At 45.0% G+C, this 16709-nt stretch overlaps 1 long non-coding RNA gene across 1 annotated transcript; it reads right to left on the bottom strand.

Moving 5' to 3' along the window:
- Positions 1-271: 271 nt before the first annotated feature.
- On the bottom strand, positions 272-6283 carry LOC120856840. The gene is made up of 2 exons (XR_005719500.1): positions 6201-6283; positions 272-1084 (listed from the first exon to the last, which is right to left on the bottom strand). It is a non-coding gene; the product is annotated as an uncharacterized LOC120856840 (long non-coding RNA).
- Between the last annotated feature and the right edge of the window lie 10426 nt (positions 6284-16709).

The raw sequence follows: 16709 nt of genomic DNA, 5'->3' as shown, positions 1-16709 counted from the left end.
TGTATTCATCCCTGTAGATATCAAGTCCATAAATTAGTGCCACAAATCCACTGAGTTCCATACCAATTTCTCTCTCTAAGGGTAAAAATAGGCATAGTTCATAAAGCGCCCAGCTTTGTCTCATAGTATTACCAGGTTGGTCATTTTTAGTGTGATTTAATTGTTCCCAACATAGAGGAGCTTTTAAATTTAAATGATCATAGTCTGGTGTTAAGCATATAGATACATCCCATAATTGTGGGAGTTTTCCTTTTAATAGATGAGAGGTTAGTTTTTTGATTAAGACTTAGCTCATCACTCTGATTGAGTTTGAATGACCCTAAGAGAAAACTTAAATCTATGGCCAGGATCAGAGCAGGTATTATTAATTGGCCAGATGAGAGGATCTCATCTAGTAATATCATGAATAGACAGAACAGGACTGAACTCTCATCTAAAATAAATTTCCTAGGGGGTATCCAATCAGAGTCCTGAAAGAGAGAAATCCACCAAGGTAACCCAGAATTACTAGACACAGGTTATTGGCCACAACCCAACAACTGAATTGAGATTTAAACTAGCATAGAATCATGTCCATGATTGAAAACATTTGATTGATAGGCACAGGTCCAAGGAATCGAGGAAACATTGTAAATGATCATATGAATCAGGTCCAGCATCTTGGGCAAGCTGTCTACTTCTGATCTTGTCATCTTCTTATCCTAGTGTAGTGCAGCTTCCTCTCTGAGACTCGTTTTAAAGTGAGTTTGAGGTCAGCAGGCCTCTCTATCGACCAGGCCAGCTTAGGGGCCTTTGGAAGTGGGAGTTAATTCAAGAGTCAGTTTCCCTTCCATTTCACTGTGCATGAGTCAGTTAACAGTATCTGACAGCAAGGTCCATCCATCCAGGTTGGAGACAGTTTCTTAAATTATGTCTTTTCCAGTCTTGGTTGCAGGTCATGCCTGAGGCATCCAAGTTAGTCTGCACTCCCCGAGGAGCCTGATGGGTGCAAGGGGTCACTGCTGGTACCAAAGTTCCAGTTCCTTGTGGAGTCCAGGCGAAGGAAGGAAGTCCCTGGGTCACTTCGTTGCGCCATAACTGTCGACTAAAAAACACGTACAACTTGAGAGTTGTGAGTTAAGTTTTACTGGGGGCAAAATGAGGACTGCAGCCTGGGAGGCAGCATCTCAGATAGCTCTGAGAGACTGCTCCCTATTTAAAAAATAAAATACTTCTTAAAGAAAGCGACTCAAAATAAATACTTTAGTAGTGTAAGTTGCTCAGTCATGTCTGACTCTTTGCAGGCCCACAGACTATAGCCTCCCAGGCTCCTCTGTCCATGGGATTCTTCAGGCAAGAATACTGTAGTATTAGGGATTATCATTCCCTTTCCAGGGGATCTTCCCAACCCAGGGATCGAACCCAGGTCTCCTGCACTGCAGGCAGATTCTTTACCATTGAGCTACAGGGAAGTCCAATAAGTACTTTAAAGAACTTTAAATCATTAAAAGTACAATAAGGACTTTAAATCATTAAAAAATTAACTGTTATTTTACATCAACATAGTCACACGTGCTTTATATCAAATACTACCATATTGCAGACCACCAATGCATTAGTTTATGTCACTGGGCAAATGCTCTTTGTTAGAGTGAGAATTGATCTTTTCTTATGGTTTGGTTCATGATTTTGAATATTTAATACAAGTGTCATTGATTAGAAAGACCGTATCTCTGTACAGGTGATCTCCTAAAATTCAGGCCAGTGTGTGTCCTCTTGCATCAATTTGCACAAATGCACAACCACAGTAAACTGAATGACCCAATGCAGGCTGACAAGACCTAGGTGATTACACTCACTCCCTTTGCATAATGGTCAGCTGTAGAGTCAGGATAACACTGCACGTGCATCTATCTGACTTTGAGCTACTTCTGATGGGACTTTCACGTTTAACATAAGCAATGAAAGCAGATACTGTTAATGATTCGATATTAGACTCAAAATTGTTCCTCTGCATTCTCAGATCTGATTTGTTTAATTAAGAGCATCCCAAGTTGGCAAGACAGGCTGTGTAAATATAAAACAGAAAAATGTTGCTAATTTTACTACTTATATCTTGAACCAAACTTTCTCAACATTGGGCAATAGAAAAAAATACAGGAATAAACTGGATGCCAAGGATGATTTAAAACTGCAAGTGCACTATCATCAAAGAGTCTAAAAATAATAAATGTGGAGAAAAGGGAACCTTCCTACACTATTGATGGGAATGTAAATTGGTGCAGCCACTATGGAGAACAGTACAGAGGTTCCTCAAAAACTAAAAATAGAGTAGTCATATGATCCAGCAATCCCACCCCTGGGCATATATCCAGAAAAAACCAAAATTTGAAAAGATTTGAGGCTATTGTTGCCTGAAGAATCCCATGGACAGAGCAGCCTGGGAGGCTATAGTCTGTGGGGACACACACTGGCCTGAATTTTAGGACTTGTACAGAGATACAGTCTTTCTAATCAATGACACTTGTATTAAATATTCAAAATCATGAATCAAACCATAAGAAAAGATCAATTCTCACTCTAATTTTTTTTTCTTTTTTCTTTTTTTAAATTTATTTATTTTTTATTTTACTTTACAATTCTGTATTGGTTTTGCCATACATTGACACAATTCTCACTCTAATTTGAAAAGATACATGCATCTCAGTATTCATAGCAGCACTACTTACAATAGTCAAGACATGAAAGCAATCTGAGTCCATCACCAGATAAATGGATAAAGGAGATTATACACACACACACACACACACACACACACACCCCTACAGTGGAATATTAGTCTGTCCTAAAAAAGAATGAAATTATGCCATTTGCAGCACCATGGGTGGAGGTAGAGATTATCATAGAAAGTGAATAAGTCAGATAAGGATAAAATACCATATGATATCATTTATATAGAGAATCTAAAAAAATGATACAGATGAACTTATTTACAAAACAAAAATAGACTCACAGACATAAAAAACAAACTTACTGTTACCAAAGGGGAAAGGGGTGAGAGGAGGATAAATCAGGAGGTAGGGATTAACAGATACACAGTACTAAATATAAAATAGATAACCAACAAGGATCTACTGAAGAGCATAGGAAAGTATATTCAGTATCTTATAATAAATTTTTAATAGAAAAGAATTTGAAATAGAGTATCTATATATATATGAACCACTTTGCTCTATACCTGAAATTAAACTAACATTGTAAATCATCTGCACTAAAATAAGTAAATAAATAAAAAAAAATAAACTGCAAGTATATCCATGGCTGTGAATTTTCAAATATTTGTGCTTTTGAAATCAGCCTCATTATTCAGAGGGGCTGGCTTCATAACAAGCAAATGTTATAAATGTAGCCTATAAAGTACATGTCTATCAATCAAATAACTTTCCATCTGTTTCTTCTATGGGTGTTCAATGTAATATTTTAGTTGAAAAATGAGTTACAGTTCCATGTTTGAACCTCTGATGAGGAGGACAGCAACTAGTACAGGCTGCTGCTTAGAACAGAGCTGTGGTTAGATATGTGTGTTTCAAGCAGGCCACCCCCATCAGCTGTGTGGAGAAGGGGTATCAGGGAGTGTGACCACAGCTCTGTGCCTCCTGGAAAACCACCCAGGAGTAGCGGAAAGTCAGACTGGAGGCTGATTTGCCACTGAAGCTTGCCAGAGGGTGGCTGATATCTCGAGTGTGCGTGCAAGGGTCTGTCTCTCTGTGTGCTCTGCTGCTTCAGTCGTGTCCAACTCTTTGTGACCCTATGGACTGTAGCCCACCAGACTCCTCTGTCCATGGGATTCTCCAGGCAGGAATACTGGAGTGGGTTGCCAGGCCTTCCTCCAGGGATCTTTCCAATCCAGGAATCGAACTGGCATCTCCTGTGTCTCCTGCATTGGAGGCAGATTCTCTACCACTTTAGCCATCAGGGAAGCCCCTAGGGAAAGCATATTGAATAAGAAGAGAAGTAATCAAGTGTAGGGCCCGAGAGACAACCATCAAGCACTCTCTCCACAGGCACAGGCGCTGACTTCATAGCCAGACCGGAAAACGCCTCCAGAACTTGGATTCTGAATACGGCAACTGTGCTATAAATGCTTCTTGGTTGATTTATTCCCAAAGGCAAAGGATTGCATTACATCTAATCCCACTGAAACAAATTTATCCAAGTTTCCATATCATATCCAAACTTGCTCAAATGTCTCCATCTAGACAGAGATAACAATTGGCACTATAAGAAAAATTATTATTTTAATTGGGAAAGGTCCACATACATTGGCTACTTTTAAATGGGATCTTTTCTCATTAATGAAGGAAAAAGAGAAAAATAAGAGAGGGAGGGACCTAGGACCACCCCAAGCATAGGCCTCAGCTCCACTGCTCCATCATTGGGAAGTTAAGCAAACTGAGCTGCAGTTCCCAAACTCTGTGCCTAATTTCATATTTGTAATTTCATAGCTTTTCTTAAGGCATGCCCACATTATATAGACTCCTAGGACCCCAAACCAGAGCCAGCCTTTGCTACCAGCTGATTTTGAACCCCCTTTCTCCTGCTGTCACCTGCAAGGATTGCTCTCCACACCTCACCGCTGCTCATTTCCCAACTCACTACTTTCCTGCAGCTGCTCCAGCCACCGGTCTCCTAATTCCTCGAGCGCATCAGGCGGTGGCCAGGCCTCAGGGTCTGTGCACTGGCTGTTCCCTTCTGCAGGATGTTCCCCTGCGCCCTTCCAGGTGCTCGCCTCCTTGGGGTTGCCTCAGGCGGCACCTTCTCCATGGACCTCCCCATGGAACCTGCTCCTCCCTCCCCCTGCACTCACCCTCCCCCTCCCCACCCAGTCAGCTTCCCACATCATTTGTCATCTGCTAACACACTTCACCCTGAAGAAGGAAATGACAACTCTCTCCAGTATTCTTGCCTGGAGAATTCCATGGACACAGGAGTCTGGTGGGCTATGGTGCATAGGGTCACAAAAAAGTTGGACACAGCGACTAAACAACAATACACTTCGCAATCTAGTTCTTTAGCTCTTCTTTTCTGTCCCTCCTCGTCCCCACGTTAGAACGGAAGTTCCATGAGGGAAGGGAAATTCAAAGTTGGTTTTGTTCACTGGTGCATTCCTACCACCTAGTACACAGTGCATAGGACTCACTCAGTTAACATTTATCTCATAAATGCATGTAGGGCCTGGGGCCAGCACCCTGCCTGCTGCAGCTGGGGGTCAGCTCTGGCCAAATGAAAGGAAAGCTGCTTCTCAGAGGTGACTTGGTTTTATGGGCTGGGCCAGGTGTCTGAGCCACGGGCTGAGGCCACCGGCGCCACTATATCCTGTCCCTGCCTGTCTGCCTCAGGAGGCATCGTGGCGCCCTGGACACTGCCGCCACCTAAGAGTGAGTGCTTCCCAGAAACGTTGATGCTGGGATGGGAGGGCTGGAACGTGTCTGTCTCGTCAGGGTGGGGGACCATGGGACTTTCATGAGTCCAGTCCTACGAAAGTGCAGAGATGTTTATTCAGAGCTGGTGCTAATTTCCTGCCTTCGCACATCTGGCAGACACCCACCAGCCTGACTGGGGGGTGCAGTGGTGGTGCTCCTGGGAGTGAGGGCCTGGTGTCATTCTAACCACCCCCTCGCCGGGGACACCTCATTGAATGGTATTTGATCCTGGCGCCACGAGCAGGGCGTTTGTCTACGAGGTACAGGGTGTGGATGACGCCAAGATGTCCATGGAGCCGGGGATCTCCAGCCAGCTAGTCGGGCCCCCTCCCGCTGCAGACGATGCTGATGACGTCACGACGGTCGGGGATTTATACAGCAGTCTAGGATTGCCAAAGCTCTCCATCATAACCTTTTGTGTCACGGTCATCCAAACCCGGTAGCAACAGAGGCCAGGAAACACTGTCCTGCTTTCCACAGGAAGAACACGAGGCTGGGTGGTTGGGGGTGTGGGGATCGCAGCGCCAGCACGCATCACGGCTGGACAGGCTGTGCCCTGTCCTCTGTGCTCAGTGTGCTCACGGGCCCGCGATACCCTGGGGTTCTCACTTGTGGCCACATTCCCCAAGGCGGCTGTGTAGAGACTTATCCCCAGGGCTGCGTGAGGGGCAAGTTGCTTCATAGGCAGAATAGCAATGCTGGCCTCTCAGCACCCACAGCATACCCCCAGCTATTCACCAATCTCTCACGGATGGCAGCAAAAGAACAAAAACAAAACCACTTGTTGCTTTTTGGAAAATGGTAATCAACTGAGAGTCAGTGAAAATTGAAGAGGTAATCACTGGAGTAATCTTGTGATCAGGAGGATCATGGCTGTGATGGCAGGTGCATTCGCAGCTGTCTTCTCTTCTGCACTTGCCAGGAGTCAGACTTGGTGCTACGTGCTTAACATGTGTATCTCATTTATGGCTTCCAGCTGCTCTGTGATGCAATAATATTGTTACTCCCATTTAACTGAGGCCTTGAGGTGCATTCCTTGCTTAAAGCCTTACAGCTAGTAAATGGTGAAGCCCAGACTCAAATTTTGAGTCTATGGCAAAGCCCACGTTCTAGAAGTTTATGCTGTATGGCCCCTCAATGCACATGAGTGCTAGAAGAGGCCCCTCTTATAGCAGCCCGTGTAGGCTCCCACACTTTGAGTGACCTGCAGAGAACAGTCTCAGACTGCGCCCTGTCTCTTCTCTCAGTTCATTCTGTGTCTCTCCTCCCATTCCCTCTCCTCCCTCTTCTCTCAAGGTCTTCTTCTCTTACCTTTCAGACCAGGAAAACCAAAATTCTTCTCTCCTGATCGTGCAGAACAGCCCATTCATTCAGCAAATGTTTTGGGTGACTATTCCACGTCAGGTCTTTCCTAGACACTGTGCACGTGGCTGTGAACAAACCTGATGTGAATCCTTGATTTAATGACATGATCGTGCTGGTGGAGAGATGGGCAGCAAATACACAAGGGCGAGCCAGACAGGTACTGCTGAGAGGGAAATAAGCAAGAGGAGGGGGACGCAAGGATGGGGCCACCCTTTAAGGTGAGGAGGAGATCAGAGGAGGCCTCCCTGAAGAAAAGGCATTAGGACTGAGATCAGAATTCAGATAGGAGCAGGCTAACTGAGGGGATGGCATGGGTGTGAACTGGGGGCCAGAGATGAAGCCCTAGAAGGGGCTGCGGACTCCCCACCTCCCCCTACGGTGGGCTAAGGTAAAGAGGTGGATTGCAGGTGCGCAAGTTCTCCTGGGCTCCGGGGCTCCTGGTGGCTGTCAGAAGCCGAGGAGTCGAGCACTTGCCTTTGGTGCGGGCAGCTTATTTGGGTATCTGAGCTGGGAGGTGGAGAAGGCAATGGCACCCCACTCCAGCACTCTTGCCTGGAAAATCCCATGGGCGGAGGAGCCTAGTAGGCTGCAGTCCATGGGGTCGCTAAGAGTCTGACACAACTGAGCAACTTCACTTTCACTTTTCACTTTCATGCATTGGAGAAGGAAATGGCAACCCACTCCAGTGTTCTTGCCTGGAGAATCCCAGGGATGGGGGAGCCTGCTGGGCTGCCGTCTATGGGGTCGCACAGAGTCGGACACGACTGAAGTGACTTAGCAGTAGCAGAGCTGGGAGGAAGCCTTTGGGACTGATTTGAGCCATATGTAATGTTAAGGTTGAAAAGCAGAAAACACCCTTTGAGGTTAAAATAGAAATAACCCAAAGGGCCTCATCCTGGCTGATCCTGGGCTCCAGAGAGAAGCCAGATAGATTAGAGCAGACATTTCAGGGAAATTCCACTATATACCCAAATACTGACTTCACAGATCACCTTGAGAATTAAATGAGGTGATACATGTAAAACCCTGTGCTTTGTACCTATGACATTAGATATTCAATTTTCCTTTTCTTTTCTAAATAAAGATGTTACCTCCTTTCCTAAGTCCTGAGCCCTGCGTGGACCTTGAGGGCCTCAAAAGGAAAAATAATGAAACTATGTTGGATCCAACAGCTTGGAAGCTCAGCGCCACATCTGGCCCTCTTACCTTTCCTGTTAATAGTGACCCCATGAGATGACCAATAAGCTGTGCTCACTGAATAGCCTGGAAATAATTGGCTTTATTCTTAAGGTTCTCCTATAATGAGATTTCTCATATTCAAACCATCAGAAGAGGAAGTAGGGCTGTCTGAGTGGGGCTACAGAGAATTGAGAGCAGGCGGCCCCCGCCCTTCCCATTCAAGGACATTGCTTCATCACCCCAGTGAAATGCAGGCCAGGGAAGCCTCTGGGGTGGCCCAGCAGCTGCCTTATAAGGACATTCGCCAAGCCTGCCAGGTGTGTAATCCTGAAGTCCAAGAGGAGGCTGTGATGGCCCCAGTGAGTCAAGGCCTGAGTGGGTGAAACAGCCTCAGAAAGCCATGTAGGGAACAAGTGAGAGTTTTCTTACTCTCCCCTCTTACATGTTTCCATATGTTTTAAATTATTAGCTCATTAACCTTGGCAATTGAGGAAACAGAGAAAAAGGTTTTTGAGTTTAATAAAACAGTCCTCATAAGCTTTCACTTCAGTAGTGGAGGAAAGTCTGTGCTTTTGGGGGAAGTCAGGTGGGGGCAGGGGGCAGCAATGAAATAAAGAAGATGTAGGTCTGTGGAGAAATCCCCTTGAGAATTAACACACAGCAGCCCCTTCAAGTGGGCTTCCCAGGGGGCTCAGTGGTAAAGAATCCACCTGCTAATGTAGGAGATGTAGGTTCAGTCTCTGGGTTGGGAAGATACCCTGGAGGAGGGCATGTCAACCCACGCTAGATTCTTGCCTGGGAAACCCTATGGCCAGAGGAGCCTAGCGGGGTACAGTCCAGGGGGTTGCAAGAGTCGGATATGATTCAGAGACTAAACCACCACCACCACGGCTCCTATAAGACAAGACAATATATACAGTGATGCAGAGCTGGCCTCAGCCCCAGGGTGGCCCCAGCGAGACCCAGGCTCTTTCTGTTGTCTCCCAACAAAGGCCAGCCAGGGATGGGTGGAGCGGCTTCAGAGAATAGTGGGCCTTTTGAAGTATACTAAATCGACACAAAGAGTTGGCCACGACTGAAGCAACTTAGCATGCATGCACAAAGCAAACGAAGGTGCAGAGGCCTGACCAGAGGTGGCATAGTGTCATAGTTAAGAGATTGACTTTTGAAATCTTATAGGTCTTGGCTTTACCATTTTAGCTGGGTGGATTTGAGCAAGTTAATTAATCAGTTGGACTGTGAAGAAGGCTGAGTGCCGAAGAATTGATGCTTTTGAACTGTGGTGTTGGAGAAGACTCTTGAGGGTCCCTTGGACTGCAAGGAGATCCAACCAGTCCATTCTGAAGGAGATCAGCCCTGGGATTTCTTTGGAAGGAATGATGCTAAAGCTGAAACTCCAGTACTTTGGCCACCTCATGCGAAGAGTTGACTCATTGGAAAAGTCTCTGATGTTGGGAGGGATTGGGGGCAGGAGGAGAAAGGGATGACCGAGGATGAGATGGCTGGATGGCATCACGGACTCGATGGACATGAGTCTGGGCGAACTCCGGGAGATGGTGATGAACAGGGAGGCCTGGCGTGCTGCGATTCATGGGGTCGCAGAGAGTCGAACACGACTGAGTGACTGAACTGAACTGAACTGAAGTCTTGACTGCCCCTTGTACCTGTGAAGTACCTGTTCATTTAACAAATATCTACAAATCATACCAATGCTTTACATAAACTCATCAAATTTTCATAAATAGCCTGTGACGTAGACTCTATTATTATCCCCATTTTATAGGTGAGGGCAGTAACCTGCCAAGATCACATAGCCAGTCACTGGCAGAACCCAGATAGTGGGTTTGACCCCAGATAGTGGGGTTCCAGGCTTCCCTAATAGCTCAGCTGGTAAAGAATCTGCCTGCAATGCAGGAGATCTGGTTCAATTTCTGGTTTGGGAAGATTCCTTGGAAAAGGGATAGGCTACCCACTCCAGTATTCTCGGGCTTCCCTGGTGGCTCAGATGGTAAAGAACCCGCCTACAATGCGGGAGACCTGGGTTCGATCCCTGAGTTGGGAAGAGCTCCTGGAGAAGGAAATGGCAACCCACTCTAGTATTCTTGCCTGGAGAATCCCCACGGACAGAGGAACCTGGCGGGCTACAGTCCATAGTGTCACAAAGAGTCAGACATGACTGAGCAATTAAGCGTTGCACAGCACAGTGGGGCTCCAGGATCTGTGCCCTTAAGCCCTAAGCTCTGCTGCTGAGAGTTTATTCAGCACCTGATGGGGTTCTGGAGAATTCAGTGGACCCTGTAATGTAAGAGCTCTCACCACAGTGCTGTGCAGAAGCCGAATGCCACCTATTATTACCTCCGTTTATCTACATAAGGGGTGAGAGACTACCCAGAGCAGACTCTGAGAGGAAGATTCCAGGGCTGGTGGCTTAGCAAGACAGGCCCTGAAAGAAACTGATAGGAGAGGGAGGGAATCAGGCCTGGAAAGGTAGGGACCCCAGGTTGTGAGATTTCAGGCAAAGTCTCATGAGAGCTGGTCCCCTCAAGGCCAGGAGCTGGACTTTGTGCTCATAAAATGTCAGCCCTGGCTAAGGGGGGGCCTGAAGAAATGGAAACTCCCAGGCACCTCTGGGCAGGCGGTATAGTGACCAGGTGGCAGTCTTCCAAAGAGATTGGCTGGTATGGGGCCATTAAAAGAAAAGCAGCTCCAACCCACCACTGCAGCTGGTCCCTTGGCTGGAACTGACCTTCAACAGCTCCTTCCTCTGCCATTTCTCTCCCTCTCCACCAGCAGTTCTACCAGTCTAGGTGGCTTGTTTGCTGAAATGACACGAATTTTAATCCGTGAAGGATCTGAACCCTTGGTTGCCATGCTCTCATCAGGTTGTAGTTACAGGAATTGCCCATCTTCAGCTACAACCTGGCACCAAGGTATTCCCTCCAATAAATCCCCGAATTTCCAAACTATTCCTCCTTATCGCCGGGAGGCGGCAGCAATCCTACCTCCTCATAATGATCAGGGTCGTTTACTCTGCTACACTGCATCTGTTCACTGTTCTCATATCTTTAACATCTGTAACCTTGGGGACTCCATTCACAGGCCCACTGTACTGGCACTGGGAAGGCTGAGAGCAGGTCATGTGATCCTGTCCAGCTGGTTGCTGAGTCTCTGATTCTATGGTAGAGTCTCTCTGGTGGGCATTCATATATGATATAATAATCCATACACTTTGGGACCCCTTTGTGTGCTCTTCTCCCAGAAGCCAAACCACTTGTCACAGCTCAGGACTAAAGCCACGTGTCTCTCTTCACAAACAGGGTGACTGCTACACTGCCTGCAGCTCTGCCCACAGGGAGGACTTTCTCCTGCCCTCCTACTCTCTTCAGACTCCCCTGAGTGGAACTGTGATGCAGCACAGTCTGTTTTCAGCTCACACCAACGGATCCAGTCAGCTCTCCATGAGTCAGGCCTGGGTTTTTTCCCCCTCCTTTGCCAACTGGTCACAGGAAACTCCTGGCCATTGGCATGAGGTTATAGGGAAGTGTCAGTTCAACATAAGTGGAGAAGGAAATGGCAACCCACTGCAGTATTCTTGCCTAGAGAATCCTGTGGACAGAGGGGCCTAGTGGGCTGCTGTCTATGGGGTCGCACAGAGTCGGACACGACTGAAGTGACTTAGCAGCAGAAGCAGCAGCAGCTGATATGCGAGTCTGTTCATGCCCTCTGGACCTGGACCTGCTCAGGCCCACTCCTAGCTGCATCATGACCTCTGTAGGATGAATTATGCTGGGCCTCTCCAGCCTTATGACTTGTGTGAATGACAGCCCTCAATCTCTGAAGGGTAGTTCTGGATTCACGTGTATTTGATGACTTCTGGCAAGATGTTCAGTCTCTTCCCAGGTTCAGTACCCTGCCAAGGGCTTCCGTTTAAAAAGTGCATTATTTCTTGCAACAGATAGCATGTCCTTGCTCTAGAACGTAGATATCTGCACTGTATCTCCTCTAATGCAGCTTGTCAGAGACGTCGCACAGTGCTCTCCTTTACTGCAGGTACCTCCAGCACTGTGGGGCTTCCCAGTTCACGTGGCCCCGAAGGCAGGACACATTATACTGCAGCTTAGACCTGCTGCAGAGCCCCCTCTTTCTCTGGGACCAAATCAAAATTGCCAGTCATGTCAAAGTCCTCTGATAAATGGGATGAAGCACTTGTCACAAGTGCAATATATACTGCTTCCAGTACCTGAAGGACTTCCCAAGATCTGTGCCTGTTTCATGGTTGTAAAGAGGTGCAGATGTATTAACTGATCCTTTGCTTTGGAGAGAATGTTCAGCATAGTTCAGAATACTGGAGCCTAAGATTTTACCATATAGCTGACCCCTGGAATCTCTGTAAGGTTTATTTCCAACACTCTAGAACACATGTATCATCTTACCAGGGCATCCAGAGATGCCACTTCCAGTTTACCAAGTCTTATCAACATAAAGACATCAATATGGTGGACTGAAGGGCAAAGTACTTATAGCTTCTTAAGAAGGGAGAAGGTTTGGCATAGATTGACATGAATCCACCACAGGTGTACATGCGTTCCCAAACATGAACCCAAAACCAATACAGAATTGTAAAGTAAAAATTAAAAATAAATAAATAAATTAAAAAAAAAAAAAAAAAAGAAGGGAGAAGGTTGAATTTTCAGGAGACATATTTAGATGAGCATGTCATCAATGCCAAGGAAAAATGTACAGTTGTATTAGTCAACCTTTTGTGATTGGATAGAAAAGAAACTAGTGGTCAATAGGAATTGGCAAGAGTTCTTTAAAAACAAGTCTGGCCAAGAGCACATGGGACGCAAAAGACAAATTGGAAATCAGTTCATTTTGTCTTGATAATGAGTACAAAAGGATGATTGAGAGGAGAGTAGGTAGAAGAGACAAAATGCATGGATAAGATGTTTATTATTTGTATGTTGTATTTACCCACACAATTCTTATCCATCAATAGTTGGAAATTAAATGTAATTTGTTCCCCTTTGTTGGTGTAGGAATGGACTATGAAAATGTTATCTTGTATTTCTTGGGACTTAGTGAAAGCTGGGGTCAAAAATGCAGGACAAATTCCATATGCTGTGAAGTTCTACCACCAGGGGCTAATCTACCAAGCCAAGATGCCTCATGATGAGAAATTATCCCACATGGCAACATGTTCCCCAAATGGCAGCAAAGATAAATCTCTCATATTGCTCTTTTAATCAACAGGAAGAAAAAAATTCCCCCATTTTGGCAAATTTATTGTTTCTGCTATTACAAGAATAATACATCACACTGTTCATTGTAAATTTTTCAAAATATGAAATAAAATATGAAGAAGTGAAAGTGTTAGTCACTCAATTGTGTCTGACTCTTGTGACCCCATGGACTGTAGCCCACTGGGCTCCTCTGTCCATGGAGTTTTCCAGGCAAGAACACTGGAGTGAGTAGCCATTCCCTTCTTCAGGGCATTTTCCTGACCCAGAGATCAAATCCGGGTCTTCTGCATTGCAGGCAAATTCTTTACCAACTGAGCTATAGTGGCTCAAGATCAAAATAAGGCATGAAAGTCACTAAAAAGTCTAACTTGATCCAGTGATAACTATTGATAATGGTTTCATAATACTCTTTTATTATTTTCTTGCCGAATGAAAGGAAGGGTGGATAAGTAGATGGGTAAAAAACTTTATAATCTGTCTCTTTACTTGATATATTGCCCGCATTTTTTCCCTTATATTAATAAAAATATCATGTAGGGATGTGAGAGTTGGACCATAAAGAAGGCTGAGTGCCAAAGAATTGAAGCTTTTGAATGCTGGTGCTGGAGAAGACTCTTGAGAGTCCCTTGAACAGCAAGGAGATCAAACTAGTCAATCCTAAAGGAAACCAACCCTGAATATTCATTGGAAGGATGAAACTGAAGCAGAAGCTCCAGCACTTTGGCCACCTGAAGTGAAGAACTAACTTATTGGAAAAGACCTTGATGCTGGGAAAGATTGAGGGCAGGAGAAAGGGGCAATAAAGGATGAGATGGTTGGATGGCATCACGGACTTATTGGACATGAGTTTGAGCAAATTCCAGAAGATAGTGAAGGACAGAGAAGCCTGGCATACTGCAGTCCATGGGGTCAAAAAGAATTGGACACGACCTAGCAACTGAACAACAATAGAAATGCAAAGATATGGAGATTGCTTCTCTTCTAACAATCGCATAATATTCCATTATATGGCTGTACCATGATTTATTTAACCAAATCACTATGACGAAAGATTGACTTATTTTCAACTGTTTTATTATTAATAGTACAATTAATATTCTTGCACATAAACTTTGTACTCTTATCCAATTATTCCTACAGGACAGAGTCTGCGGACTATTGGGTCAAAGATCCTGTAAATTCAAAATTTTGAATTCAGTTCAGTTCAGTCACTCAGTCGTGTCTGACTCTTTGCGACCCCATGAATCACAGCACACCAGGCCTCCCTGTCCATCACCAACTCCTGGAATTCACTCAGACTCACGTCCATCTAGTCAGTGATGCCATCCAGCCATCTCATCCTCTGTTGTCCTCTTCTCCTCCTGCCTCCAATCCTTCCCAGCATCAGAGTCTTTTCCAATGAGTCAACTCTTCGCATGAGGTGGCCAAAGTATTGGAGTTTCAGCTTCAGCATCATTCCCTCCAAAGAAATCCCGGGGCTGATCTCCTTCAGAATGGACTGGTTGGATCTCCTTGCAGTCCAAGGGACTCTCAAGAGTCTTCTCCAACACCACAGTTCAAAAGCATCAATTCTTTGGCACTCAGCTTCTTCACAGTCCAACTCTCACATCCATATATGACCACTGGAAAAACCATAGCCTTGACTAGACGGACCTTTGTTGGCAAAGTAATATCTCTGCTTTTCAATACGTACTCTGCATATAAGTTAAATAAGCAGGGTGACAATATACAGCATTGCTTAATTGCTTTCAGAGTACATCATGAGAAACGTTGGGCTGGAAGAAGCACAAGCTGGAATCAAGATTGCCGGGAGAAATATCAATAACCTCAGATATGCAGATGACACCACCCTTATGGCAGAAAGTGAAGAAGAACTAAACAGCCTCTTGATGAAAGTGAAAGAGGAGAGTGAAAAAGTTGGCTTAAAGCTCAACATTCAGAAAACGAAGATCATGCCATCTGGTCTCATCACTTCATGGGAAATAGATGGGGAAACAATGTAAACAGTGTCAGACTTTATTTTTGGGGGCTCCAAAATCACTGCAGATGGTGACTGCAGCCATGAAATTAAAAGACGCTTACTCCTGGAAGGAAACTTATGACCAACCTAGATAGCATATTGAAAAGCAGAGACATTACTTTGCCAACAAAGGTCCGTCTAGTCAAGGCTATGGTTTTTCCTGTGGTCATGTATGGATGTGAGAGTTGGACTGTGAAGAAGGCTGAGTGCCAAAGAATTGATGCTTTTGAACTGTGGTGTTGGAGAAGACTCTTGAGAGTTCCTTGGACTGCAAGGAGATCCAACCAGTCCATCCTAAAGGAGATCAGTCCTGGATGTTCATTGGAAGGACTGATGCTGAGGCTGAAACTCCAATACTTTGGCCACCTCATGTGAAGAGTTGACTCATTGGAAAAGACTCTGATGCTGCGAGGGGTTGCGGGCAGGAGGAGAAGGGGACGACAGAGGATGAGATGGCTGGACGGCATCACCGACTCGATGGACGTGAGTCTGAGTGAATTCTGGGAGTTGGTGATGGACAGGGAGGCCTGGCTTGCTGCGATTCATGGGGTCCCAAAGAGTCGGACACAACTGAGTGACTGAACTGAACTGAACTGAATTGCTTTCAGGAAGGGTTCTGTAAATTTATACTTCCACCAACAGTGCAAGAGAGTTCCTATTTTCCCCACCTCCTAGAAACAGTAATTTCCATTGTTTACATGGAGGTCAAGCTCTGCCATATGTTTCATGGCCATTGGTATTGTTTCTTTTGTAAATTGTTTTCTAAATTATCTATTGTCTTTGGTCAACTTTTCTCTTAGGGAATTTCTCTTTTTATTACTGATTTCTAAGTACAGATTACTTATTAGGGACATAATCTTTCTAATATAGGGAGATATTTTTTAGAAAGCTACTGTAATAAATGTTCCCAGTTACTGAGGAAAAGATGTAATATTATGATTAAATAATTGGCCGTTCATATACTGAGATCCTCCTCAGCTCTAGGCATAGAAGATATGCACTGCACAAAAGATACGGAAGATGCACGCAGATGCGCCTTCCCTGAACTCAGGGTGCTGATTGTTTAAAGTAAGAGATAAACCAAATGACAAATAAATAAATAGATGCTGCATCACATGAAATGTCATAAGAGAGTTACAGGCAAGGTTCAGTGAGGGCCCAGCAGGAGAAGGCTGGCTCTGGTCTGGAAGAGCAGTAAAGGCTCCAGCTCTCTTCCCTGGTTATCATGTTGTCTACCATGGTTGGCTTAAGCTGTTTGTATTTTTCTTTCTTCGTTTCTTTTTTTTTTTTTTTCCCAGTAAAGTTTTTTTTTTAATTGAAGTACAGTTGATTTACAATGCTTTGTTAGTTTCAAGTATATAGTAAAGTGCTATGTGTGTGTGTGTTTATGTATGTTCATGTGTGTGTAAGTGGCTTCAGTCGTGTCTGATTCTTTGTGAC

Source organism: Oryx dammah, unplaced genomic scaffold, assembly GCF_014754425.2.
Source record: "Oryx dammah isolate SB20612 unplaced genomic scaffold, SCBI_Odam_1.1 HiC_scaffold_28, whole genome shotgun sequence".
NCBI classification, from domain to species: Eukaryota; Metazoa; Chordata; class Mammalia; order Artiodactyla; family Bovidae; genus Oryx; species Oryx dammah.
This window is presented reverse-complemented; position numbering and strand designations above follow the sequence as displayed.